The 24,946-nt window shown below is 40.1% G+C and overlaps 1 pseudogene; it reads left to right on the top strand.

Annotated features, from left to right (window-relative positions):
- Nucleotides 1-1,396: 1,396 nt before the first annotated feature.
- LOC143696378 (synaptonemal complex protein 1-like) lies at nucleotides 1,397-23,738 on the top strand (annotated as a pseudogene).
- Nucleotides 23,739-24,946: the final 1,208 nt, after the last annotated feature.

Genomic DNA, 24,946 nt, shown 5'->3' with positions numbered 1-24,946 from the left:
ACAGCCCCCAGCAAGGGATCCCCTCTGGCTCTGGGCACTGACACCAGCCCTGAGCAAGGGGCCCAGGGCAGCTTTCCATGCCCACCAACCATCACAATGCGTTTGCCCAGAAAAAGGTACTTGGACATCCGTAACTCTTTGTTCTTATTGTCTCTTATTCTCCTAAATCCTAATTGTCCAAATTTTTATTACCTTTATTATATTACTGTTTTTATAACAATTTACTTACTATTGAAATTTTAAACTTTAAAAACAAGTGATTGGTGTTTTTCACACAGCGCCCAACACACAACATCCCATGTACTGATGTTTCTGGGGGAGCCATTTACAACACCGGGGGGTCACAGGATGTGAAAAACGCCAATCACTTGTTTTTTAAATTTTTAAAAGTTTCATAGTAATAAAATGGTTAGAAAAAGAGCAATATAATTAGAGTAATAATAACTTGGATATTTTGGATTAGGACAATATGAGACAATACAAACAAAGAGTTATGGACACCTGGGTACCTTTTTCTGGGCAAAATAAGCCTGAAAAAAGACACACTTTAAGAGAGGATTCACCCTTAAAAACAATAACCTGTTGCATATTCATACACCTCATACATGATGCATAAATTCCATTCAAACCAAGGAGTCTGTTCAGTGTCAACTTCTTCCTCTGAATCCTGATGGCATCTTCAGGACTGAGCAGGCAGGAAGAAGTTCGTTTCCTCTGATAGGAAAGTAATAAATTCTCTTTCTCTGAAAGATTTAGGTGTCCTGTGGCTGCTATCTCGCTGCAAGTCCTTTCTTTTAAAAAAAAGTATCTCACATAGCATAGTTTTTATTTTAACATTATGTTATACCCTAAAACTAGATTTAACACACTACTTAAGAAAATTAATACAGCAAAACTTTCTGACATAAACACATATAATATTCATTTGAATATTTGCGAAAAGCCAATCATAAAATACGCATTTTTCACACAGGAGGACTGAGCTCCCCCAGTTATTCCCGGTACAGGCGGGACCTCCCCTTCCCCTCAGACCTCTCCCGCCTTCCCCGCGACGGCCAAAGTCCCGCTGTGCTGCCCCCGGCCGGCGACCACGGCGACATCGCCAACCCGCCCGGCCCCCGGGCTGCCCCGAGACCTCTCTGGCGTCCACGGGCGACGGGCAAGCCCCGCCGATGGCCCCGATGGTGCCGATGGCCCCGCCGATGGCCCCGCCGATGGCCCCGCCGATGGCCCCGCCGATGGCCCCGCCGATGGCCCCGCCGATGGCCCCGCGGCCGCCGCTCTGTCCGGCCGGGCCGTGCCCGGGCCGTGCCCCGCGAGCTCCGCTAGGCGGCGCCCCCGCCCCCGCGCTGAGGGGCCGCTGCCGCTTCCCGCCCTTCGCGCCCGCCCTCAGCGGCCGCCGGCAGCTGGGGCCGCTCCGCCCGCCCTTTTATCGGAGCCATGGAGAAGGAAAACCGCTTTAAATTGTTCATGCCGCCGCGCCTGAGCGCTGGGCAGGTGTCTGCGGGCAGATCCCAGGTGAGCGCTCGGCCGCGGGGCCGCTGAGGGCGGCCCCAAACCCCCCCTGCCCGGCCGCCCCTCGGGCTGTGCTGCTCTGGAGGCCGCGGCTGAGGAGGGGACGGGGGGAAAGCGCAGGGGCCCTTCCCCGGGGACACGGGGACAGTGCTGGGCCCTGGGAGTGCCCCGGCAGAGCCCGAGCTGGAGCACACACACACCTGCCCCTTGCCCCGGCAGAGCCCCGGGCTGGAGCACACACACACCTGCCCCTTGCCCCGGCACAGCCCCGGGCTGGAGCACACACACACCTGCCCCTGCATGGGCCGAGACGGCTCCTGCCTACTCATTTCTGGTATATGCACAGACATCTTCGGTTTGAATTTCAAAGACTTCTGTTGTTGTTTTCCATCAAAACTGAAGGGAATCATCTTCTCGAGCATCCGCTCTGTGCTGTAAGTCCGCGCTTGATGTGGGTAATTGAGCCCAGAGAGCGAGCAGGGCTCTATCGCCGGCCGGGGTCTGTGTACAAATCACAAACGGGACGGGACTGCTGAGGAACTGCCTTGAGCTGTTTTCTTTTCCAGCATCAGTCTCATTACATGGTGATGACAATGGGAAGATGTCAGCAGCTCACATCCCAGGCAGCAGACCAAGAACTTAATGTTACAACTTACTTTCAAAGGTTTTTGACCAATCACACAAAGCAAAAGCATATTGACAGTAGTTCTTACAGTACCACTGTAAGCACAGGTACCTTTGGTTCAAACAATGCTTGCCTTTTTTGAATACAATACCTGCTGCTTGTAAGCCTTAAAACACAATGCATGGAGCTCCATTATTAAGCTTAGAACTTCCTAATATCTCGCTAGATAAACTTCTCTGTAACTTAGGGAGTTATTCTAGACAAGCGTTAATACACAGACCATTGTTCTATTTGCCCTTACTTTTCTACTTTTTAAATAATTTTTCTGCTGACCTATCTCATGGCTCCTGCTTGGCTCTAATCACAGTTCTGCTGCCTCTGAGGCTGCCTTTTGCAGCTTTCCCAAACCCCTCTGATTTGATGGATTCCCACAGGCCCCGCTCAGATGCTCGCACTGGTGTTGGTGTCTTGGTCTCACCAGATCAGGTGTGCAGTGAAAATGTTCTGTCCCCACACTGAGTTATGGGAATTCAACAAGTTATTTTTTCATGTTGAAGCTCCTTATGAAATATGTTGAGATTGAAATGGGACATTCTGACAGCAGATGAGTTAGCTGTTTACAGGATGAACCTCTGTGACTTAAAAACCTTGTAAAAGGGTATTTTCATGCTGAAACATAATCAGATATAGTTTAGAAGTGCCCTTGGAAGCAAAGCAAGAAAGAAATATCAACTACTGGTCTTCAAAAAAGTAATTTGTCTCCTTGAGTCCTTTGCCATGCACCAGGGCCCAGCCAGGCAGGAGCTGCTGAGTTCCCTGCATTGAAAGCTCCCCTTTGGCCACAGTCTATAAATCAAACTGCAGGACACCAACAGTTTGATCAACCACTGGGCAGGAAGAAGTGAGTTCCAAAGCCATTACCAATACCTTGGGCTTTGAAATTTGTAGGCAGCTGTTTTATTAATGACCAATTCTATTTTCACATCATCTGGAGGGATTTTTTATGGATTTTATAATTCTTCTTTACAAATCTATCCATAAGGAACTAATGTTTAAATTTGTGCAGGGTTTGAACAGATGCTCAGATGATGACTTTAAGCTGCCATTTGATGTGTCGAACCGTGGCGAAATCACTGATTCAGGTACGATTGGAACATTTGCCATGCACCTTCTTTAGATTTTTATATCTTGTCAAGGTTTAATTTTCATGAGTAGTCTCACAGTTTCATATCTGTAACTGTTAAATACAGTTTCACTGTTACAGTTTTTAGAAAGACATTGATCAAAATCTCTTCATGTTTCAGATACAATTTCACAGCAAGTGAAACTTTGCTCTGAAGTAGATGAAGAGGTCAGCTAAGTATCAACTCTGCACATCTAATTCCTTGGGGTCTTTTGAATTTGTTCCCAAACAGTGCCTAAAGCATCATTCAGTAGATATTTCAGGGCTAAAGGAAGTAGTTAAAAGGGAATAATGTTTTCTGTCTCCTGTTTAAAGCTGAATCACTTAGAGGAGATATTTGTGATTTAGTGAACATGCCTGGAAACAAATCTTTAAAAATTAAGGTGACTGCAATATTGCTGTTGTTCTTTCTTTGTTTGAAGTGCCTGTGAAGTCCATGAGCTTTAATTAGAGTAAGATTTAAACACTTAAGTATCCTTGTGGAACTGGTTCTGAATATTCTGTTGAGGGGCAGAAGGGTTGAAGTCAGAGTATTCTTTGGAAAACTGAAGTAGATTATCCCCATTGCCTTGTCTGGCTTTGTTTTATCTGTAAAACAATGAATTCAGTGGTTTCCAGCCTTGTCTGGCTTTGTTTTATCTGTGAAACAATGAATTGAGTGGTTTCCTCAAGCACTGGATTCTTTTGACAGTGTCTTTACCAGCAGATCTCTGCTTTAGCACAACTCAGTCCAGCTCATTTTTTTTGCAATAGCTTCTGTACTTTGCAGCTACAAAACACTCTTTGCTACCACAAAATAAAACCCATTTCTTGCACTCTCCCTGCTGATTTTCATATCCCTGACAACTTTTTAGACTTTTTTAATGCTAAGCTATTAAAGTACCATCAGGACTGGAACAAAACTGTGATGCAGCCAAAACAAGGATGGTGTTTGGGGGTGTTGTAAGTGAACCAAAGGGCCCTTTGGGCTCGTGTGTTGCTCTCCCTGCCTCGACCACTGGCCCAGCACTGCTTGTAGGACACTTTCAAGGTGTTCTAAGGGCACAAGGGTGGTGGTTTTCCTTCCTGCTGCGTGTGTGAGCAGAGAACTGCTGGGACACTTGGGTATTTGTAAATCCCTGGGTCCAGATGGGATCCATGCCAGGGTGAGGAGGGAGCTGGCAGATGAGCTTGCCAAGCCTCTCTCCATCATTTATCAAGAGTTGTGGCTCACTGCTGAGGTTCCAGATGATTGGACACTGGCCAGTGTGACACCCATTTACAAAAAAGGTAGGAAGGAGGATCCTGGTAATCACAGGCCAGTTAGCCTGGCCTCAGTGCCAGGTGAGATAATGGAGCAGTTCATACTGAGTGCTATCCCACAGCACTCACAGGATGGCCAGGCTATCAGACCCAGCCAGCGTGGCTCTACGAAGGGTAGGGCATGTCTGACCAACCTGGTCTCCTTCTGTGACCAGGTGACCACCTGGTGCATGCAGGAAAGGCTGTGGATGTTGTGTATCTGGACTCCAGCAGGGCCTTTGGCACTGTCTCCCCCAGCACACTCCTGGAGAAGCTGCACCCATGGCTTGGACAGGAGCACTCTGTGCTGGGCTCAGAACTGGCTGCATGGCCGGGCCAGAGAGTGATGGTGAATGGTGCTGCATGCAGCTGGCAGCCAGGCACCAGTGCTGTCCCTCAGGGCTCTGTACTGGGACCAGTTCTGTTCAATGTTTTTATAGACGACGGGGATGAGGGCATCGAGTCCTTCATTAGTAAATTTGCAGAGGGCACTAAGCTGGGAGCTGGTGATGATCTGTTGGAAGGAAGGAAGGAAGGAAGGAAGGAAGGAAGGAAGGAAGGAAGGAAGGAAGGAAGGAAGGAAGGAAGGAAGGAAGGAAGGAAGGAAGGAAGGAAGGAAGGAAGGAAGGAAGGAAGGAAGGAAGGAAGGAAGGAAGGAAGGAAGGAAGGAAGGAAGGAAGGAAGGAAGGAAGGAAGGAAGGAAGGAAGGAAGGAAGGAAGGAAGGAAGGAAGGAAGGAAGGAAGGAAGGAAGGAAGGAAGGAAGGAAGGAAGGAAGGAAGGAAGGAAGGAAGGAAGGAAGGAAGGAAGGAAGGAAGGAAGGAAGGAAGGAAGGAAGGAAGGAAGGAAGGAAGGAAGGAAGGAAGGAAGGAAGGAAGGAAGGAAGGAAGGAAGGAAGGAAGGAAGGAAGGAAGGAAGGAAGGAAGGAAGGAAGGAAGGAAGGAAGGAAGGAAGGAAGGAAGGAAGGAAGGAAGGAAGGAAGGAAGGAAGGAAGGAAGGAAGGAAGGAAGGAAGGAAGGAAGGAAGGAAGGAAGGAAGGAAGGAAGGAAGGAAGGAAGGAAGGAAGGAAGGAAGGAAGGAAGGAAGGAAGGAAGGAAGGAAGGAAGGAAGGAAGGAAGGAAGGAAGGAAGGAAGGAAGGAAGGAAGGAAGGAAGGAAGGAAGGAAGGAAGGAAGGAAGGAAGGAAGGAAGGAAGGAAGGAAGGAAGGAAGGAAGGCTCTGCAGAGAGACTTAGATCAGTTGGATGGATGGGCAGAGTGCAGCAGCATGAAGTTCAATAAGTCCAGGTGCTGAGTTCCACATTTTGGCCACAGAAATCCCCCACAACGTTCCAAGCTGGGGACAGTGTGGCTGGACAGTGTTGAGGCAGAAAGGGCTCTGGGGGTGCTGCTGACAGCCCGTTGAATATGAGCCAGCAATGTGCCCTGGTGGCCAAGAAGGCCAATGGCTCCTGGCCTGCATCAGGAATGGTGTGGGCAGCAGGAGCAGGGAGGTCATTCTGCCCCTGTGCTGGGCACTGGGGAGGCTGCACCTTGAGTGCTGGGTCCAGTTCTGGGCCCTCAGTTTAGGAAGGATGTTGAGGTGCTTGAGCACATCCAGAGGAGGGCAACAAGGCTGCTGAGGGGTTTGGAGCACAAGCCCTGTGAGGAACGTTGGAAGGAGCTGGGCTTGTTTAGCCTGGAGAAGAGGAGGCTTAGGGGTGACCTTATTGCTCTCTCCAACTGCCTGAAGGGAGGTTGTAGCCAGGTGGGGTCGGTCTCTTCCACCGGGCAGCACTGACAGAACCAGAGGACACAGTCTCAGGCTACAGCAGGGGAGGGATAGGTTGGATATTTGGAGGAAATTTTTCACCAAAAGAAGAATGAAGCACTGGAATGCTCTTCCCAGGGAGGTGGTAGAATCACCATCTCTGGATGTGTTTATAAAAAGACTGGACATGGCACTTGGTGCTATAGCCCAGGTGTTGGGGCAGAGGTTGGACTCGATGATCTGAGAGGTCTCTTCCAACCTCATTATTCTGTGACTCTGTGATTCTGTGTGTGTTCATGGCAAGATCACAGGTACTCTTGGGCAAAGTCTCTGAAGCTGCTTTTACTTAACTCAGCAGTGTCTGTCAGAAGGAGAGGACAGAAATGGTGTGAAGAACCTGCTAGAAGGAATTTTGGCTTCACTGATAATTCTGGCAAAACTTTTATTGATTTTGGTGGACTGCAGTTATCCATGTCTTTAAGCCCATCTATGTGGTGATGTCTGAAGGGGGTTTGGGATATTTCATTGTATTTGTTTCTCCTGTGTGCTCTGTAAAGCCTTTTGATACATACATAGAGGATGCACAAAGATTTGTGCATCCTGTGCATAAACTTGGGCTCCTGATCATATATCAACTTCTATCACCATCTGTAGAAAAATATTACTCTTGTGATGTTTCTAAGAGATAAATACATTATCTACAACAGTAGGAATTAGATATTATGTACTATTAATTAGATAGTATTTGAGATTAAATTGTGGAACCTGTTTCAATAGAATACAGAAACAATGAATGAATTGTTCTCAAAACTCTACAAAGAGGCTGAGAAGATCAAGCAGTGGAAACTGACTGTGGAAACTGAATTAAACCAGAAAGAAAGAAAGTTCCAGGAAAATAAAAAGTCTATTGAAGCACAGAATAAAGCCATTCAAGAACTGCAGGCCAGTATTGTATAGTATACATTCAATAAACAAAGTTAAGCGCTTCCTGATTCAGTATGACACTATTATTGATACAATTAAATCTTAAAGACTGTTGCAGTTTGGTTTGTGCCTTGAGAAAATGATTATTTTGAGAAGTTGCAGGCACCTGTCCCATGTCAGTGTTTGTCTGAAGAATATACCTGTAAGTGTCTCATTTGCTGGTAAATTATTGTTCATTAATGATTGCATCTTTCATGCAAAAGATAACTCAGCATGTAATACCAGCTAAAACAGACTTCTGTCTACTGATGCCCCAAATTACTTTTTCATGAGGGATTTGAGAAGTCAAAGTGCATTTCTAATCTATTTTTCAATAACAGTGTCTTTTTGCATTTGTTCCCTATGAAATTAGTTTGAAAATGAAAAACTCCATTTGAAACTGGAAGATGAGATATGTGAAAATAAAGATCTCTTGAAAGAGTAAGTAATAGAACCAAGTATATATTCTTGTGGTGGAAATAATCAGTTTCCATGTGGGCAGTTTTATGTAGCTGTGAAATTTTGAAGGTCATTTCCATTGTTACTCCTTAGGCACACAAAGTACTGTGCACTCCTGTGCAAACAGGATATTTTTTCCCTCCTTTAGAGCTGCTGCTTCGAGGCATCTGTGTAACCTGCTCAAGGAAACCTGCACTCGCTTCACAGAGAAGACCAGCAAACGTAAATGCTTTTTTAGCTTTTATTGATCAGAGTAAATGTACTTCTAGTTTGCTCTAAATTCACAAACAGAAGAAAGAGGAAGAAATTTCTCGTGCTGTTCAGAGAAGTTCTCCAGTTGGGATCGACTGGATGTGGCTCTCAGAGTGAAAAGTGAATTTTAAGTGGCTCACAAAATTGGAAGTGAAGCCCCAGGTCTAACAGACTTTTGGTGTGTAATGCTGAATGCAGAGGGCTTTTGAAGCCAGTGAAATTGTTTGCTGAAAGGTGCCAGCCTGGGAGCTCTTTGGGTGCCCAAACAGTGACCCAGGGTTGAGGCAGTGCCCACAGCCCTGACTGGCCCTGGCAGCCGCTCCAGAGCAGGGCAGGGCTCCTCAAGGCTGCTCAGCCCATTGAAGGTTTGCAGGGCCACCCACACACTGAGAATATATTAAGACATAAGAAGTGACCCTTCATGCCTGTTTTTAGGCAGTAGAATCTACTCTAAATTCCCAGCACTCTCTAACAAATTTCCAGAGCTGACATTTCCTGTTTTCAGCCATCACACATTTATGGGGAGAAAAGGTCTTAACCCCAAGGTACAATGAGTAACTGGAATTCTTCTCATGCAACTGAACAAGCCAGAACAGTTGGATAACTTAATGCAGTTTAAATTCTTGTGGTTTTAAAATATGTTCTTGATTGGAAGTTCTACTTTATATGCAATTTAGAATTGTTATTCTAATCATTAGAATTTTACTAACTTGATCCTGGATACTTAAGAAGTGTCTATTTCTTTTTAGCCTTAATTCTACAAACACTTGTATATGAATGGACTGTTCTTTTTTGATAGCTGTTTCTTTTACTGTTCTCTTTTTAATTGTTTTCTTGGGAAAAAATAGTATCAATTACAAAAGTGAAAGAAGGAAAATATGGACATGGAGTGTTGCAGTTTTCTAATGACAGCTCTGTGGTTATAGGTATCTGCTGATAGGAAGAAATTCAGTGCTAAACCCTAGATTACAGTTTAGAAATACTAACAGTGTTGATACATTATTATTCAACAGCATTAATACTATAAGAATTAATATGGTCACATCAACTGATCCAGAATTACACTTTTCACAGAAAAAAATATCTTAGGAAGGAAATTTAAAAGCTGAGCTTGCTTAATGTTTCAATGAACTACACATTTTCCCTAAATCCTGTGACTTTTGGCACCATGTTTCATAAGGACTTATTTAATAAGAATGGAGCTGGTAATTCCTTTTTAAATTCCTTATGCTGATTAAGTATAATGACTTGGACAGCTGGCATTCTTGTTCAAAAGAAAAACTTTCTCATATGTTCTTGCTTTGATAGATGAACAGGAAAAGGCAGAAACAATACAATTGTATGAGGAACTTCATAGCAACATAGAAGTAAGTGGCCAGGCTTGATGAAAGGAATGTGAGTTATGTGAGCTGAGCTGAGTTCCATGTTTATGTTGGGATACTGTTTGTATCCATCATGTGTGGGTATCATGTCATGTGTGATGCAGGAAGTTGGGCTTTCAATCCCTTTTCAAGAATGATTTTTGTGTTCCATAAAACACATTCAATGGAGAAAGTGCAGCAGTGTGTGGGATGTGGATCCCTGTGATCTGTGGGATGGGTGCTTAGTGCTGGGTCACTGCCACAACTTCTGGCTTCTTTCTGGGCTCTGTTCCACCCACCTGCTGGTTCCTCAGAATGGCTGAGGTGGGCAGCAGCCCCTGGAGAAGTTCCAGGGTTTCCAGTATTGAACTTCGGATATTAAATTTTGTTTTTAGAGAATGACAGCGGCATTTGAAGAGCTTCGTGTGCAAGCAGAGAACGACAGATTGGAAATGAGTTTCAAATGTGAGAATTCAGTTTATTGTGCTTATGCAGCTGGCTCAATTTTGTACTTCATAGCTTGTGTTCCACATGCAGGGCCAGGGCAGACAGATGTGAAGGGCTGGAATGGTGAGCAGGTCACCCTGAGACACTGGGACCCTTCTTTTATTCATGCAGCCTTTGTTCACTGCCTGGCCCCTTCTGTTGCTGTTCCACTGGGCCAAATTTGGAACTTTATTTTTCAAACTGTCACTCAACATTGAAGTTTTGTCTGTGAAATACAGTCTAGAGATCAATACTTATTTCACATAGTTGGTTTATTTAAATGATAATGCACTAGTGTATAGCTACAGAAACTTTAGCTAAATGCTCTCTCTCTGTATGTATAGCCTGGTGTGTTCCTGTTTCATTTTCACATGCTCTTTTCTGTTTGTATTTTGATTATAAAATCAAACATTGCCTCAACAATTACTCTTGGGAAACAAATGGTACAGCTGTACAATTCCAAGCAATCTTAAAGTGGAAGTGGTATTGAACTTGGAGTACATTTCAGCTAGAATGTTAACTGTGGATGTTACTGTATCTCAAAAGTAAAAGAAGAAGCAGAAAAAGTGGACAAGTTTGAAAAAGAATGCAAACTGGAAGTCAGTCAAAAGGAAAAGCAGGTTTGCTCATTTTACCATCTCATATGTAGAGCTTTATTTGTGACTAAAGGGGCAATGCAAGAGCCAAGAAGTGTTTCTGGGTATTAGTAAAAAAGACAAAATAACACCTGAAGCTGCATTTAAGTCAAATTCTGCTAAGTTTAGTGATCTTTCAGTACCTTTAGTCTACTGGAATTTATGGTTTGATTTTGAATTGGAGAACTTTTTTCTTTAGAGTAATGTGACTTGATCAATATTTGGCTAAGATTATATCTAGCCAAATATTTTCTATCTGTCTGTCTGTCTATCTATCTATCTATCTAATCTAACTTGAATGACAGCAAAATGTCTGCTTATCATACCTGGGGTACAAATGAAAATTAACATCTGTCCCTTTTCCAGACTTCATGATGATATTTCTTGCATTTTTCTAGATTTCAGCTCTCACCATAGAGAGAGATGAAAAAGATGATGTCATAAAAGACATCAAGGCTCAGCTGCAGACGTCACAAAATAAGATTGCTGACTTAATGGAAGCAAAATGTAAGAGTTCTGCCTGCTGTGTTTAAATGTAATTGTTTATAGAATTTAAATGTAATTGTTTATGATGGTTTATTTATGAGATGTAATTGTTTATAGAAGCATAGGAAACAGGGTCATGATAGTTTTATTCTGTTGCTGGTTGGCAGCAGAATTTTGGAGCCTTGAAGGCCTTATTTTTGTTTGGAGCAGGAGCTGCTCCTGTGGGAGCAGGACTGGCAGGGTCGTTTTTAGGGTGAGTCAAGCACTGAGAGCTTTGGAAGATTGCAAGGGGAAAATATGTTGCTTCAGTTTTGCAAATTTACAGTCAGGCAGATGTCACTGAGGAAACTTACTTTTCAGAACTTGATTTTCAATATTTTTAAGCCATCTATATTCAAATTTTATCTATTATTTTATAGTATATGATGTCAGTACCATTGGTCTTTGTTAAATTCTTCAAATGTATGTAATTTTCCATTTTTAGCAGTACTTTTTAGTAAATATCCTATTTTTAAAAATATTAACATCTTTTTTTGTTTAGTGCATCATGAAGAAATGTTAAAGGAATCCCAGGTCAGTAAAGAACATTTGAGGGCAGAGCTGGAAGAGGCTAAAATGTCATTGCAAAAGGCAGAGGTACCCCTTGCTTATAGTTTTACAGTAGAAATAGACTAGAGGAGTATTTGCATAAATAATTATGGATACTTTAGACATGAAACAGCTGTAGCTGTTTGTTGCAAAACATGTTTAGAAATGATATCATGTCTTGAAGGTTACTCAAAAGAACTTGGAAACTGAGCTCCAGACTAGAGTGAAAACGTTAATTCAGGTTACTGGAGAAAAGGAAGAGCAGGAGGAAGAATGTAAAAAAATGAAGGCTTTGCTTGCAGCCCTGACAGAGGAGTTGGAGACTTCTGTTGCCAATTTGAAAAGCTTGCTGCAAGAAGAGCAAAATAGGTAAATTAATGAGTTTCAATTCCAAGAGTGATCTTACAGGTTGCAGTCTATGACAAAATCAAGAACAATTGGAAATGAAGCTAAATTTGGAGGTTTTTTCCACACAGTGGTCTAAATGCAGAGAATTGAATGTAAATTTTTTTGTTGGTGATAGTTGATACTGGTCTATAAAAAGTAAATTTTTGCCCCCTCCAACTTTCATAATTCTGTCTTTAAGAAATAGAGATTTCTGTAGGTATATATTTGTTTACTTTTATGTCTACTGTTCTGAGGTTGTAAAAGTGTAATTTGATATGTGCTGCAGGCAGATAGATCATCTGCCTGTTGAAAGGTAAATGTTCTCAAAGTGCTTGTGCTAAGACTTTGTCTTATTGTCCTTGAAGTTTCAAATGCAGTGAGTGCTTTGTACCCTACATTTGGGGTTTTTAATTTACCATTTTCTTAGATTAAAGAAATATGAAGATGATTCAAAGCTGCTTACCTTGGAGCTCCAAAACAAATCTGCTGAACTGGGTAAGGCTTGTAGAAAGGCAGAAAATGAGCCAGGCAGTAATAAAAATGTTTTCTGCTGTTGTCTGGAAATGGACTGTCTCTAGTAGGTGGAGAAATGATTTTACAGTACCTGTACCTATCAGGAATGCCTGAATTTATTTTGACTCAGCTGATCCCTTTTCTTTGGGGGTCATTGGTACTGGCAGCAGCCAAAGGGCAGTGCTGTGCAGAGCTCCAATAGTGAGACCATTCCTGCATGAATTCTTCTGGAGGTAATTTTGGTTTCCAGCTAAGAGCAGCAGCACTGCAGGTGCCAGGAGTGACTTCTGCAGCAGAGATAAAACCCTCCCATTGAGGTTTCTGGGACCCTCCCCGTGCTGGAAGTGGAATGATGCTGGCAGGGGTTGTCTTTAAATATCATAAATGTGATATCCTGTGCTTTCTAGGGATGTGCTCCTTAGTCCCCAGAGTGAGAGCTCTGCCTTGCTGCTGAGAACTTGCAAAAAATACCAGCACTGTCAATGTGCACAGAGAAACCATTTGGAAGTCAGTAACAACTGGTTTCCTTTCTCAGCAGATCCATGTGGTACCTTCAGCAGTTCAGATTTTTTTCTGGAACAATGCAGGTGCATCAATACTTGCAGAATACTCTAGTCTAACAGTCCATGGTTATTTGAAGTTATAATTGTGGAAAACATAGAAAGGCTCTAAATTTTATTTAAGATAAATATTTAGTTTCTCTTCAGATAGAGATTTGCTAATGTCTGAATCATTTTTCAAGTCTACATTTAGATTAAGTCATAAATTAGCTTTTCGGCTTCTTAACTTAATCCAACAAGTTTTGAGAACTGGGTATTGCAAAGGGGTAAATGTTTTATACTGCCTGCTAAATCTGAAAAATCATTTCTGTTCCATTAATTTTACATTCCATGTGCTGTAGAAGAGATGACTAAAGTAAAATGTGATAAAGAAGTGCACCTTGAAGAGCTGTCAGAAACTCTGGTAAATATTCATTTTATTAATCTCATGGCATTTGCTCTTCATATGAAATTCCTCTTGCTTTGTAAGTATCTTAAATGTCATAAATAAACACCATCTAGTCTACCTTAACATTTCTACTAAACTTTCTCACACACAATTTCAGTGTTTTCTTTAAAGAACTTTTTATTGCCACTATTTTTCTTGTCTCCTGTGCTTTTGGTTTTTCTTGTCTCCCATGGTTTTGGTTTTCCTTCTCAAGGTTTTTGGTTATTTCCTTCTTTGTTCATGCCCATTCAAATGCCACTCCCTGTGGATATAAAGTTTTCCCGTTTGTTCTTCCTTACAGGCAGGTAATTAGCTCTGGCCTCTGTGAACCCTGCTGTACTGTGACACAGGCCCATTTTCTGTCACAGAAGTCTCAGCTATATGAAATACACTCTGAACAGAGGTTTCTTTTCATTATGATTTTAGATTTACAAGCCTAACAAGAATCCATATCAACTCAAGTTAAGATAGTGGGAAATCAGGTGTGCATTTCACTGTGTTTGCTTGTTGTTCTAATCTGTGCATTGTGTTCTGAACTGAGTTTCACTCATTTTCTAAAATGGGCAAATTGGAGGACTTTGACTGAAGAAGAGTCTTGAGGCTACTGTAGAAAATATGCAGAGAGAGAAAAATGTGGAGAGAGCAATGAAAATGCTCTCCAGATGAGAGAGGTCTGAAGTAGGGCAATAGTAACATGTTTTTAGAAATAGTGAAGTTACACATCATGACTTGTACACAAGTTTATGCATAAGAAACAGCACCCAGAGCAGTGTCCCACCCTAATTTTGCAGCCCAGGTAATTGAACTCACAGCAGGGGACAGACATGAACAGCACTGGTGTCACAGTTCACTATCTCACAGCACTTCCAGATCCCAGCAGAGACTGGAAAGATCCAACCTGGATAATCCATGCCATGGATGTTGTTGGGTTCTTCTGAAAGCCTTGTGCTCTTAGTTCATGTCTGATAACCTCCAGCAGTTGGAGTTTGCACATGGATACTCAAAACTCTTCCTTTTCATTTTGCAGAAAGAATTCCAGGATTTGAAAGCACAGCTGACAAGTACAGCTGAGAAGGAACAAGATTATTTAAAGCAGCTTGTGACTCTGAAAACAGATCTTGAACAAGAGGTGTATGACCATTTTGAAAATATAATATTTAATTAGTTTTGGTGGAGCTGCTTTAATCCACAGTGAAATGAACTAGGATTGTTTTCTAATCAAACTTTTGAACCACATATATGCCATTAATTCTAGACTTACATTTCTAAATTCCACTTTCTCTATTTGTATGTATTCTATGGCATATGTAGTTGTTCCATATCTCTTTGACTTATTTAACAAGAAGAGAAAGTTTCTGAATTCATGGTTAATCTTGCTTTGAACTACATCATCTTCACTAACCATGAGATTTATATAAAAGTTGACTCTGATTTTCTTTCCTTCTTCTGTCACCTTTTGACATCTCTCTGACTCTGCTGCAAAGCTTATATTTGTAGATAAAGGCCTGGACTTCTTTCAGCATGGAATAAGACTTGATAATGGGTATGTTTAATTTAAAAGGAGATTTCAAAAGGCATCTTCTTATTCCTCTTGGCCATTTGTTTGAAATTAGGTTAAGGAATGAACAACTAACAGTGTATCTCAGTAAGCTTTCACTAGAGAAAGAACAAACAGCACAAGAGAAAAATGCTGTGGCTGCAGAAGTCAAGAAACTGCAAGAACAACAAGAGGCAAGTTGTAAACTTCCAGGTTTCATGAAAGGACAATACTCAATTTGACAAATTACTCAGTTTTACAAATTAGATGATGAGCTGCAACATGACTTGGGTCTGTAGAGTACCTGAGCTGTTTTTTGTGTTTGAGTTGGAAAGGAAGTGTATTTCCACTTGTGAGCAAGGCAGGTCAGTGTGCTTTGGATGTCTTTGAATTTTTTAAGAAGTCACTTTGAATTTTATTTCTTTGCTGACACATGGGTCTTTATTTAGGATAGTAAGAAAAGAGAAGAAAATACAAAGCAGTTAGTTGAAAATCTAGAAGAGGCAAATAGCCAGCTAAGGCAAGTAAAAACAAATATTAATAACTGATATTGTGAAAGGAAGTAGACTCAAATAGTTAGTTGTGTTCAAATGCTGCTTTCTGGGATTTTTTGATTAATGTTTTTTCTAGATTATATAGCTAAACAGAAACTATTCAGAATTGCTGTTGGCCAAGTAGAAATTTTCTCAGATCAGAAATACCAATTGCTGCAGGAACAGTGTTTGCCATCATTTTGTGTTACATAGTAGGAGCTGTCTTGTTGTGCATTAGACACCTCAGGTGAGAAGGCAATGAAAATGGAAGGTGAAGGTTATGGATTAAATGTGACAAGGCAAAACTGGGTAAGAGTTACTCTCTGTATCACCAGTTCAATAGACAGGCAGCTCCCATGTTTCACAGCTGCATTGCAATAGTCCAGGTGAGGATGTATTTTCCTTGGCTTAGCTGGAACATCTTTTCCTACTTCAAAAAAGTATGGACAGTTCACACATTGACTTACTGGGCATGTTGCTGCATTTTAAGAACATTTTCATTGTGCAGCTTATGAAGTTCCCATCAACATTAGCAGCTCTTTTTAGAAAATAAAAGAAGGGTTTATTAGAAGTACTGAAAATAAGTTAAAGGCAAGAAGGAAATATTTACTAATGCTTGTTAATTTGGCACTTAGAAATGAACTGGAGTCTTTGAAGCAGAAAATGGCAAAGACAGGTGAAGAGATGAGAAGTACACTGGATGAAAGAGAAGAAAATGTATGTCATGTGTCATGAAAGTATCTTACAGAACCTGTAGGAGAGCATTAAATGTAAAATCTGTGTTGGGATTTTTCTGCAAAGCTCTGCCTGGGGGATGTGATCTCTGCCAGAGGTTTCTTCTCTCTCAGCTGCTGCCAGCTGTGCCATTGTGTGTGCCCATGCTGAGCCCTGGTATTTCAAAAGACAAGCACAGTCACGGGGATCTTCACTCTTTGCTGCAAGTTTCATATTAAAGATTTGGTTCTTTTCAGGCAAACAGAGAACCTGCTTTTCTGATTTTTCATATACCCACACAGTGATGGATGGGCTCTGGATTAGCTTTTTATATGTAGTGTGAGTTTTAGCTTAAATAGATTCAAACATTTCTACTTTTCTTTCTATTGGTTCAAAGCAACCTGGGGCTTTTAGCAAATTTCAAAATTTCATGGTAACAGTCAAAGATTTACAATTGTCATTTCAGGTGAAGAGTACTGAAAATGAAATTTCAAGAAAGGAAAACCACTGAAGATTCTAGAAAATAATTGGGACAATTTATTTTTTCATGGATGTAGGGAACTTCCTACAAGTGTATTTTTAAATTGTGAAGATATTGGGGTTTTTTTCCTTCTTCTTTCTTAATTCCATAACCACTAAGGAACTGGTTCACTTCTATTAATTAACATCTTGTGGTACTTTATGGCTAAAACTCTGATTATTCTAACATGTCAGCTGGTGTTGCAGTCCCATTGGAACAAACCAGACTGGTGCAAGTGCAGGTTTGAGAACATTTACAGGAATTGCTCACATAGGGAGTCATTTGTAGAACTTACTAATGAATGTCTGAAATCTCTCTTTCAGATGGACAATTTAAAGAAGCAGGTGGAAAATAAAACCAAATGCATTGAAGAGTTGCAGCAGGAGGTGGGGAGAGATTTTCATTTCACAAATACATAAACACATTATATTTTGGGTTGCCTTTTCAGCAGGTTTGTGTCTGCTGTGATATCTTTAGATACACCTATGTAATTTAAAAATTCTCCTTTCTTATCCTAACCCTGAGCAAATTAGGGAGTCATCTCAGGAATCACTTGATTTGTTAAATGCGCCTTAATTTGAAAAGAGCAATTACAAAAATAATATCTTTAATAAACTTCATTTTTCATTTACTGCATAGTGTTATTTTTGTACTTGTAATAAGTATCTCAGTTACCACTAGTAGAAAATAATTCTGCACTGGCACAAACTGTAGTAACTTCACTGTAAAAATAAAGAACTTGTATTTTTTGTCATGACATCTTCACACCTTCTGTCAGCAGCATCTTAGTTGTAATTCCCATTCTGCACCTCATTTGTTATTCCCTGCTCTTGCTCAGGAGGAGCCTTTCTTAAGGTCATGAAGAAACAGTAATTATCACAGAAATGAGTTGAACATTCATTTGTTTGAAGAATTGTTCTGGAACCTGAGCTGCACAACAGAGAGTTATTTGCCTGATGAAAGCTGGAATTTCTTGATGCAGTTAAACCATTACATAATTCTATTTACTTGTTAAGGTACAGTGCTTGTTTTGTTTTATTTCACCAGAATAAGGTGTTAAAGAAGAAACTTACTGCAGAAAGCAAGAAAAGCAATACTTATGAAGGGAAGGTAGGTTTAAATAACATCCTGTAGAAGATGAGGTGAGTGTTTTTAAGTGCCACTGTAAGTAATGATAATACTTGTTCAATACGTTCTGAGCTGCTTTGGGATCTGGGATACAGACTTTGCAGGAATGAGCTCACAGTTTTTAGAAGATGCTTCCATTTTTAATCATTGGGCACTGACTGTTGGACATTTAAGAGATGGATTCACATTGCAATTAATGATGTTTCTAATCTGTTCCTTTTTTTTTTTCCTTTTATTGATAGTGGACTGAACAGGGTTCAGCAACCTCATTGTAACAGAAAAGCATTTAAAAGACATATACATATATGTATATATATATTACTTTTTTAAGGCTGTTCTTTAAATGTGCTCTGCAGTGGCAATCCCTCTGATGGGAATATTGTGTCCAGCTTTGGGTACTGCACTTGAAGAAAAGTGGACTTTTTTGAGGATATTCATATGATAACCTTAAAAGGAAAAACTGTAATCAAGATGCACAGCTGGGAGAAAAATGTACCATAAAAGCTGTGAAAATCTGATACAGATTTACAAGAGAGGGAATCAAATCTCCATCTGTGTTTGTTTTTTTCTGAGGCATTCACAGCATTTAGGGTGACTGCTTAGGGCAGTCTTCCCCACTGGGCTGTTGCCATTCTTTCTTTGAGTATTTTCCAACTCACTTCAGGCCAAAGTTCAACTCTTTATTAAGAAAAAAGCTGAACTTTTAAATAGGAAACACTTTAATCATATACCTGAACAGTAAGAGTGTGTTTGTGCTCAAAAACAAGAGGTAAGAAAAAATCATTAACACAGTAATTCCTAAACAAATAACAGCAGCAATTCTGCATTCTCAAAAGGTGAATAAATTGCAGTTAGAGATGGAAAATATGAACAAGCAACATAAGGAAGCAGTTGACATCTATCAAAAAGACATAGAAACAAGAAAAGGAAATGAAAATAAACTTCGTGAAGAGGTGAGAGGTGTTAATTTTTACTGCAATTTAATTTTTTAAATTTAAAATGTTTTTATGAAGCTTTATTGGCCAGAGTCCTTGCTCTTCCATTTCAGACATAAATGGAATTTGTGTATGCCTGTGAGCAAAGCTTCAGTACATGAGGTGCTTAGGCTGACGTATTTGAATATGTCTTTGAAAATAAGAACTCCATTAAAACTTCTTGCTTTCAAGATATAGTTCAAAGAAATTCCACCCTTGATATAAAGTCAGCATAGTTAAATTAGATTATAACTTCTCCCATATTAGTATTTTTCTGCCCACACTTCACTTTTTTTTTTTTTGATGGCAATGCTAAGAAATGTTAGGGCAGAGTGCTTGAAATGGCCTTTTGGTTTGAAGTGAACTTGCCTGCCATGGCTGTACCTTTGATCTTGCCCATTTTAACAATCTGCAGAAAAGATGAGGGATTTGAAAGGGATCTTAAAAGCAAATAAAGCCCAAGTGGGACTGCAAACTTTGCACCCACAGGGGAAAGAAGAAATTAGGATTAAAAAGAAATATATGGTTATGTTGATGAATGAAATGCAATTTATTACTGACAGGTAGAAAAGATGAGGTTGCTTTGTGATGAAACAGCAATGATACAGAGAGAAACTGATGCCAGATGTCAGCACAAGATAACTGAGATGATGGCACTGATGGAAAAGCACAAGGGAAGAGATTTTCCTGCTTGCTGTGGTTTGCAGTGTGTGATACCATGTTAACAGCATGTTTATAACTTGTGATACCACGTTCATGACCTTTCCAAAGCAGAAACAGGCCTGAATCTGGGAAAAGGAAGCTGAACACATGCTGGACTTTGCATCATCTAAAATCAAATTCATTTGAAGATTTTCAAAAGATTCCTATGGGCAGATAAATTCCATTCATCTAAACTTCTGGGATTTTTAGATTTTTTTCAGTTCAGGCTTCCTTTGATACCATCTGAGTGCAATATTTTTCAGTATCAGTTTGGCCTCTTTCTCTGAGATGCCTTAGTGACTGTCAGCAGTTTAGCCTGACACATTTTAGTTTTCCTTTCTGTTCCTCTATTTTGCAATATCTTTAGCAGATACATTAATAAAGATGGCACAGCTGGCTCTTAGTGCTGAGCACATATTGCTGCACAGAAATCAAGCACTCTCTGCCAGTCCACAAAATAATACTTGAATTGAGCATTTTCTATTTTACAGTTTCTGCAGAAGCATCAATGAATCTTTTCTTTCTGAATCTTAAGAGCCTGGTTTGAAAAAAATGATGTTTTAAGACTGGATAACTCTATAATTGTAACATTTAGTCACATGTTTTGAGTTTGTTGTTGGTTTGGTTTTTTTAACCCAGAATGAATATGATAAAATGGTTGAAGAAAAAGATGCAGAGTTAAAAGTCTATAAAATGAAACAGCAAAAGCAGTTCTCATCAGCAAGAGCACTGGTAAGGAGTACTTTCCAATGTTCAGTAATTCAGTGAAGGGGCTGATGTCCTTGTGGAGTGGTTTTATACTGGCTAAGGGCCAGGCACACACAACAAAAACATTCACTCATTTTTCTCTGCTGTAGTTGAGCAGAGGAGGGGAAAAAAAATTCAAGTTGAGATAAGGATTAGGAGAAAAACACTTTGAGGGTAAAGCAGATTCAAACTTAAATAGCATCAAAAATTTATTATTAATAGGATTAAAATGGGTAATGAGAATTAAAATAAACCTTTAAAACACCTTTTTTCCCAATCCCTGCCTCTTGCCCAGCGACAGCACAGAGAGACAAAAGATGTGATCTTCAGTCAGTTTGTGACTTCTAAAAATCTTTTTTCAGGTTGCTTAGAGAGTTTCTTTTTCCTGCTGTGCTCTGGGGTCTTTCCCACCAGAGACAGTTCTCTGGGAACTTTTCCAGTGTGGTTTTAATTTTTACCAGTAGCAGTCCCACCCAAGCTGCTGCAGCAGATCTTATTCTGGGCACTAAAAACTCCAAATGTTTCTAGAAATGAATTGGAGTAGCAGTGTGTTTGTGTCTGCTCTTGCAGATAGTGTGTCATGCTCTGACTTCCCACTTGGAATAGGAAACTTTTGTTTTAAATATTTCGATTGTGCCCTCTCAGCCCTGTTCTCCCAAGTGTTTTAAGGTCTTACCTTGAACATTTCTGATCAAGTTCCTGTTTCTTATAGTGCTTCAGTCTTTTTAAACAAGCTAAAGCAAAGCTTCAAGTATAGGGCTGAAAAGCAAATAGAATTCTCTTGTGTACCAATGAGTGTCCCTGTTAATTACTGTCTCACTTGGGACTGTTTTCTTTTTTCTGGGCTGTGCATAGTTAACCCTGTCCTTTATTTAATGGTTTGTAGGAAAATGAGCTGTCATGTTTGAAAAGTGAACTGGCCTCCCTTAAGGAACAACTGAAAGCAGAAATTGAAGAGAAGGTGGAGTTTTTTATTCACTGAGCAGTGGGGGTGAGAGGTGGGCCTGGGCCTGTGCTGTGGGAGGAGTTGGATAAGAAATGAAACTGAACAGAAAAACAGGGACTTTTGAATGCTGGGGTTGTGCTAAACCTGGTCATATATTTGTGTGAACTTTGTAACACTCTGTGATTATAGATTATATATAAATTAACAACAAAACAAAACTCTCCTTTATTTTAGTTAACTTTAACTAGCTAAAGCAAAAAAGTTCCCTAAACTGTAGGGGTTTTTTCAGTGACTTTTGAATGCTGGGGTTGTGCTAAACCTGGTCCTATTTTTGTGTGAGCTTTGTAACAGTCTGTGATTATAGACTGTGCTCTGTAATTACACCAAGAAGATTTTTAACAACTGAATTCAAAGAAATATTTCCTTGCTGTCACATAACTCTTTTGTAGGAGAATCTTGTAAAAGAGCACTCTCACAGTATGATTCCTGAAAGTGAAAAGAAACACAAGGTAACTTCAACTTTTTAGTTGCTTTTAGAATTTGGTAGTGTTTATATGTGTAGAATCAATTGAAGTGCCATGATAATTTATTTGCATTCAACAAAAGACATTGGAATGCTTTTGACTTCAAACTTTTTAAAGAAAATAAAAATTTATGTTCCTGGGACTCCTAAACCTTGTTTAGATCTATACAGTGAATCTACTCATGTAAAAATAGAAAGTCTCCAAATTATATTCCTAAAATAAAAAAGATAAAAATAAAAAATATCTCCTTCAGTGCAGGAAGCCCCTTGGGCAGTCCAACACTGAAGTTTTGTAGCTCCTAACAGTGAATTTTTCTTGTTGCATTTTTCTGCCTGTATTTCTTACTTCTCTGTAGATGATTTTTTTTTCCCCCTGGGATAAGAAGGGATTTTAAAGGGTCCTACCATTCCATGGAGATATTAGACAGCAGTTTCTGGAAGGGCTCCCACTGTGTAATTTTTCTTGCTCAGTTGTTGATTTTTTTATGTCTCTGGAATTGTTTTACTTAGTCTTAAACGTGTCCATTTGAAAAGGCACTTTTCCTCTATGGAAGAGAACAAAGCTGATCTAGCTGTAAAAATGGTCAAAGTATCAAAGTAGTCCTGACTGCAGAACTTACCCTTCTTCCCTGTCAGGAGTTCACTTGTGGTTTTCATATTGGAGCAATGGAATCCAGCACCACTTTGATGTTATCTGTCTGAAAAAGGACTGCACTGGACCATTCAATGCTTCTCAGTTTAACTTCTAGTGAAAAGACTATTTTAAGTAACACCAATCTTGATATAGCTATCAATCTTTCTCTGAAAGCCTTTCCCTGCAGTTTTGTTTGTTCCCATTTTCTTTGATGTTTGATATGGTCCACATGTAGTGGCTACAGTTCAGAATAACCTGAATTTCTGCAGATAAGCATGAAGAACTGAAATACAATGTGCCATGAAACTCAGCTCTTCCATAGCTTCCCCTTCATTCTCCTCATTTGGCAACAAAAATAATATCAAAAATGCGATTTCCACCCCACCCCACTTTGTTTGGGTCATTGCTTCGTGTTTGGATGGAAAGAGAAGAGTTCCACCATTTCTCTCAGGTGAATTCTTGGACACTCAGACTGTAAACTGGCTCCTGAGTTTGGCTTTAGATTCCATTCTTGCCCCATAAAATAAAATCTAAAAATAGAAACGTTTTCTTTCCCAGACATATGCTATCAAGACTCCTCCAATGGATAAAATGCACAGTGGAAGAAGCACAAACCTGCCTTCAGAGCAGAGCAGCAGGAAAAAGCAGAAAGTGCTTGTGCAGCTGGACACTCAGTCAGACAGCTCTGAGCACACTGACCTCCTGGGAAGAGTCAGAGAGCAAATCCTGTGCTGAGCACTTCTTTGTGCTCACTGCTGGCTCTGAGAATGAAAATAAACAGTTTGGGCTTCCACATTCAAGCCAATATTTATGGGTACATTTTTAATTGATTGGTTCTTTCTGGAATTGTGTGTACAAAATTAACATGCTTTTTATTGAACTGTTTTGCCTTATAATGACATCTTAATTTTTTAATTTTTCATAGTTTAATATCCTTAGGGGGAAAGAAAAAGTAGTTTTTAATATAGTGTGAGTAAGTAACTTTTTCATTTATTAGAGCATAGTCTGGGAAGAAGAAATGTTTAAAAATTTGTACAAAGATTATCCACAAGCTTCACAATTACATTCCACAGCACCCAAAAAGGTATGTTAGCCTTTCCTAAGATTAAAGCAAGCAGTTAATCAGATTGTTTACTGAAACTAAAGGATGGCTTTATTTTCCTTCCTAGACCCCAGCTCCATCCAGTGTGAAATCTCCAGGCTCTGCTCTGAAACTCAAAACCATGAGGAGAATGCGCGAGGCGGGCTGGGCTGCGCTCTCCAAAATGGACAGGAAAAGGAAAATTAAAGATATTGTAAAGTTCTTTGCTTAAAATGCAGAAATACCCAGTGCCCTGGCATTGCTTGCAGTGTTGTTTTTCTCTCAGAGTTAGTGCTTTGTTGCATTTTTCTGTCATACTCAGTGTGTTCAATACTGTGTTCATTCCTTCACACATATGAACTTTATAGATCTATAACTGCAACCCCTGCAGAGCCTTTTCCACCTTTCCTCCCTTGTGCTTCAAAATGTTGGGACAAAAATTGGCCAATTTTAAATTCTGAAATAAATAGAACTGCATAGAAAGTTGTTTCAAAGCTGTTTCTGGCATTAGAAAGTCTGGTTTTAAAGAACTTCTGTTCTTTTAAATTTACTCCATTTTTTTTAACACATAAATACATAGTGGAAGAAATGTTGCTGTTCAATGTATGTTCTTTTACCTGAAGTCCTCTTGCTTTTTCCTGCATTTTAATGGCTGTTAGACCTGTCTTTTTAGACTGTTTTGTTTTCAGTATGTTAAAATGGTTTTGAAACTTCTAAAATTGCAGTAGAATTGCTTGTATTTAAAAAGATTTCAGCTTCACAAGGAGTAAAAGATGCACGGTATAAGATCGTGAAAACAATGTTAAGATGCCATTAAATTGTTTATCTGAAATATCAAGTATGGGACTATTTGTTATTGCTTTAAATATTTGAACACAGACAGAAATCACCCACCAGCTTTCCTAGGGACCAGCAGAAGTCCAAGGATAGATTAGAACATCTATTTCTGTATTAATCCTTGATTAATCTTGGTTTCACAACAGCGACAAACCCTACTTCAGAGCCTAGACATAACAAGAAAACTACAAGTACATGTTAAAATATAATGCAAAATCAAAAATCCCAAATGCAGGTGAAGTGGGAAGCAAAATAGATTTGTTTTCTTCTTTTTGTGTAGTCTTAGGGATAGGCCAGTAGTTTGGGCTCCTTATGTTGAGCTGTTGAGCAGCGATGTAAATGAGATTTGTTATTGTATGTAGCTAACAAATATTGTGCAGAGATCTGGAAGAATCTGCTGTGCTTTCCCCATGAGCACTTGAAAGTGAAAAATGGAAGTTTGTACTGCCCACTTCTGGACTCAAACAGTAACTAATCAACTAGAGCCTTGGTATTTCCTAGGGACATGAATCCATGGGATATCACAGAATTCTCCTGATCCTGTGAGTGTGTCCTGTGAGGTGCTGTGTAAATCACCTGAAAAAGTACAAAAATATTGCCAGC

Source organism: Agelaius phoeniceus, chromosome 34, assembly GCF_051311805.1.
Source record: "Agelaius phoeniceus isolate bAgePho1 chromosome 34, bAgePho1.hap1, whole genome shotgun sequence".
In the NCBI taxonomy this organism is placed as follows: Eukaryota; Metazoa; Chordata; class Aves; order Passeriformes; family Icteridae; genus Agelaius; species Agelaius phoeniceus.
Note: the sequence above shows the minus strand (reverse complement) of the source record. Positions and strands in the feature narration are given on the sequence as shown.